At 42.0% G+C, this 4,896-nt stretch overlaps 1 pseudogene; it reads left to right on the top strand.

The window, feature by feature from the left end:
• Positions 1 to 2,756: 2,756 nt before the first annotated feature.
• Positions 2,757 to 3,366, top strand: LOC128106997 (TGF-beta receptor type-1-like; annotated as a pseudogene).
• Positions 3,367 to 4,896: the final 1,530 nt, after the last annotated feature.

Here is a 4,896-nt window from a genome sequence, read left to right as displayed (position 1 = left end):
GAGCTATGAGGACCTGTTTCCTATAAAACTGGCCTGAAAGTTGCCAGGGGGGAAAATATAACACTTTTTTTCTTTTTGTGTGTCTATGTGTTCTTGACTTAGTGTATCTGTCTGTTTGTTTATATGTTTGTCTGTGCATGTGTGTATATGTGCCTGTATGCATAATATAGGAAGAGAGCAGTGCTCTCCAAACACAGCCCCACACCAGCGCCATCATATGGGACTATGCAAATATTAGACATGCAAATATTGTGTATGTGTGTGTTTATGTCTTTATGTATCAGTCCCTCCAACCCCTTCTGAGTGTGTGTGTGTGTGTGTGTGTGTGTGTGTGTGTGTGTGTGTTTGTGTATGTGTGTGTGTGTGTGTGTGTATGTGTGTGTGTGTATCTATGTGTGGGACTATTTCCATGGCTGTATAATACGGGTACAGAGCAGTGTTTTTGGAGTGTGGCCCACACCAGCCTTATCATGTGGGAATATATTAGAATTGGCAATCTTGTCTCTCTCTTCTACCTCAAAGGTATTGAATCAGAAACTGGGGTTCACCCTACAATGTAGCTTTAATCAACTTTCCCATGGCTTTGATGGGCTGCTACTGCATGTGGTGCACATCACTTTTAACTACATGCTGTCATTCCTGCAACTACTCAGGGCTGGCAAATTGTCTTTTGCCTTTGGAATTCAGCAGGGAATTGCTATGGCTTTTACCATATGGGATAGCAGTGATAGGCCAGTGCCATGGTCCTGGGCAGAATTCACCAAGGCAGAAACATTGACAGTGTAGTAGATACATTGTAGTATAGCTGCAGAGGACAAGCCAGGAGAGAAGCTGTCTACACAGGCATATTAAGAGCTGATTTTAAGAAGTAGTTAGACCTAGCAGTCAGGCCCTGGTGTGATGGTTGTTTAGGTCTTATTAGACAGGATACTTTCAACTTTTCTTAACTAACAAACATCTGCTAATTCCAGATCAGACCCATTTAAATCTAGCTTGGTCAAGGAATGAGTTTGACCAGGGTTACCTACAGGAGCACACTTGACTACTGATAGGAACAGGCGTTTTACATCACCAAAGGCAAGTCTCCTTCCTCTAGTGGCTGCTGACAGCTTATACACCTGAAGAGGGCTGGGGCCTTGTGAGCCCTCCCTCCATCCATGACAGAACATTAGTGGACCAATCTTCTGCAGGTCTCATGCTCAGAGTTAGAGCTACTGGGAGTTTCGGGGTTAATGACCATGTGCCCTAATGACAGAGTTCCACAAGAGACACCTGTGTGGGGCCCATAGGTGGATGGCTAAGTAGATCTCTCTTTTTTTTTTGCTGAGGAGTTTTACAGTACGAGTTGTTGCTTATAGGGACTGACTCTGTGGGGCAGTATGGGATTTTCTTCCATGGTGTTATGACACCCTAAAACAGATGGAAGCCAGGGCTTGGTAAGGTTCATTCTTTTGGGTGCTGCTTTAAGGCAAATGTATCCTTGCCCCAAATACATCCATCTCAGAATGGCATCTACCCCTTTTATCCTTTTCCTTCCCACTGTGGCCAGAGGTAGGGAGCTGGACATGGCAGCCCAACCCAATCACATGACGGAAGGGAGCTGGAGTGGGAAGTGTTCCTTTGACCTGAGATGCAAAGCATACGCAGTTAGGTTCAATGCCGAATCTGTTCTTCAGAGGCCTTCTTTTAACTTACATTTTATTTATTTATTTATTTATTTTGACAATTTGACATGTATACCATATGCTGTGATCACATTCACCCCTCAGTGCCCTCTTTTATCTCCCTTCAACTCCTGTTGACTCCCCTATGTAGACAAATTGCTAAACAGTCTTATTAAATAAAAGACCCAGAGCCAGATACAGGGGTGAGAACCTGAGAGATCAGAGGAATGGGAAAAGCCACAAGCTAACCTCACCTCACTGACACCTCAGTCTCCAAAGGCAGAGACATACTTCCTGTATACCCATGCCTATATGCCTTTCTGTTCTGCAATCTCAATTCCTCTCTCTCCACCCAGCTACATCACTTCCTCTTTCTGCCCAGCACTGTCACTTCCTGTCTGTCTGTACAGACCTCCACACCTTTATGATTAACTAAGTTGGAATTAAAGGCATGTGCCACCATTCCTGGCTCTGTTCCCAATCTGGCCTTGAACTCGCAGAGATCTGGGTGGATCTCTTCCTCCTGAATGCTAGGATTAAAGGCGTGTGCTACCATTGCCTGACTTCTATGTTTACTATAGTGGCTGTTTTTTTCCTCTGATCCTCAGATAAACTTTATTAGGGTACACAGATAAAATATCACCACATTTCCCCTTTTTTGTCTAAAAAATAAATAAAATAAAATAAAAATAAAGGTGAGGTTGGCTGTGGCTTTTCCTATTTCTCTGATCTTTCAGTATTTACCCCAATACCCGGCTCTGGGTTTTCTATTAATAAAATCATCTAAGGTTCATGTTACACTTAGCATCCAACTTGTGGGGTACGAATTCTCAAAAAAGCCACTTGCCTGTGGCCTTATAGTCCCCAGCTCAGGCTTGAGCTGCACGCAGCTGGTTGTGGTAGTACACACAGGTAGAATTTGCTGAGGAACCAGAGGCAGGACAATCCCAAGTTTGAGGCCAGCCTGGGAGGCTTGCTGAGGAGAAGCTGGAGCTGGGGCTGGGCCAGGCCACAAATGGTGGCAGTGGAACCATGTAGATTGCAGCTGCTGCTCCATGTTGCTGGCTGCTTCTCATAGTGTTGGTGACAGCGATGCTGCTACCTGGGACAAAGGCTTTACCGTTGCTTGTTCAGTGAACAACTGCCAGGACTGTCATGTTACAAGAAAGAATTGGCAAAGATCAGTTTGGAGAAGTTTGGCGAGGCAAGTGGCGGGGAGAAGTTGCTGTGAAGATATTCTCTTCTATGGAAGAAAATTCGTGGTTCCTAGAGGCAGAGCTTTATTAGATTGTGATGTTACACCATGAAAACATCCCAGGATTTATAGCAGCAGACAACAAAGACAACAGCACATGGACTCAGCTGTGGCTGGTGTTGAATTACCATGAGCATGGATCCCTCTTTGATGACTTGAATAGATTCACTGTTACAGTGGAAGGAATGATCACACTCGCTCTATCCACAGCAAGCGGTCTTCCCCATCTTCACATGGAGATTGTTGGTACCCAAGGAAAGCCAGCTATTGCTCACAGAGATTTGAAATCAAAGAATATCTTGGTGAAGAAGAATGGAACCTGTTGAATTGCAAACTTGGGACTGGCTGTGAGACATGATTCTGCCACAGATACAATTGATCTTGCTCCAAACCACAGAAGAGACAAAAAGAAAAAAAATTCTTCGGGGAACCATGACCACACCTAACAGTGACTTGGAAATCTCTAAAATGATGACAGACTCCACAATGATGATTCTACATGGACTATGATAAAGCCATTAAGCTGATTAACACCACCCAAAGATCGGCTTTAGACTACAAACTGCTCAGGACAATTTTGAGATGGCTAGCTGAGATGATCCAGTTTCCCAGACTTAAGACAAGGACTTAAGACAAGCCCTGCACTTTCCTATTATGCAGAGACTGGACAAATGATACAGCTAACTCTCCCAGGACTTGACAATTAACCCAAAAACTTTTATTTTCAGGATTCCCTAAAGATGCCTTCACCCCTAGACAGCAGGAAGTAATTTTAAGAACATAATGCCCACATTCCCAAGAGGTAGGGTGGGTGGTTTTTGGTCATTTGAGTTATGGATATTGTTATTGCTTATGATGGTTGGTTACAAGTTGTTAATTGTTAATGGTCAGGGAAAAAAGCTAAACAAAGGAGATTAGATTCAGGGTTCTTATTTTAAAAAAAGAAAAAAGAGGATATAGATAAGAGGTAGATTATTGAATCTATCCTGGAAAAAAGATATAGAAATTATAAGATAAAAGGGTAAATTATTGAATCTACTCTGAAAAGAAAAAAAGGAAAGATATAGAAATGATAAGATAAAAAATAGATTATTGAATCTACTTTTATAAAGAAACTACTAGTTTTAAATACTTTACAATGGATTGGATTTTGTATATTATATACAATTTTGGAATGGACTCACAAAAATAGGATAAATAATGAAACTTTTTGTCTGAATTTGTCAAATGTTAATGGACTGGACATTGTTAATATAATTCTTGACTGTATATATTGTAGTTATTGTACTTATTATATATAGTTTTTCTTATATTAGTTATAAATTTATTTATATTAGACAAAAAAGGGGAAATGTGGTGATATTTTTATCTGTGTACCCTAATAAAGCTTATCTGAGGATCATAGGAAAAAGTCAGCCACTATAGTAAACATAGAAAGAAGTCAGGCAATGGTAGCACACACCTTTAATCCTAGTATTCAGGAGGAAGAGATCCATCCAGATCTCTGTGAGTTTAAGGCTACTCTGGGAACAGAGCCAGGCATAGTGGCACACACCTTTAAATCCAACGTTAGTTAACCATAAAGGTGTGGAGGTCTGTACAGATGGACAGGAAGTGACAGTGCTGGGCAGAAAGAGGAAATGATGTCGCTGGGTGGAGAGAGGAATTGAGATTGCAGAACAGAAAGGCGTATAGGCATGAGTATACAGGAATAGCTCACTCTGGAGGCTGAGGACCAGGAACTAGAGGCTTTTAAGCTTTTAGGCTTTTAGCAGCAGCTCAGCTGAGATCCATTCGGGTAAGAACTCAGAAGCTTCCTGTCTGAGGAAACAGGATTGGCTGAGAAATTGGTGAAGTGAGGTTGGCTGTGGCCTTTCCTGTTTCTCTGATCTTTTAGCGTTCACCCTAATACCTGGCTCCAGGATTTCTATTAATAAGACTGTCTATGGTTTGTGTTACACCCCTCTCAACTTGTCT

This window comes from Peromyscus californicus, unplaced genomic scaffold, assembly GCF_007827085.1.
Source record: "Peromyscus californicus insignis strain IS unplaced genomic scaffold, ASM782708v3 Scaffold_12__1_contigs__length_115047231, whole genome shotgun sequence".
Lineage (NCBI taxonomy): Eukaryota > Metazoa > Chordata > Mammalia > Rodentia > Cricetidae > Peromyscus > Peromyscus californicus.
This window is presented reverse-complemented; position numbering and strand designations above follow the sequence as displayed.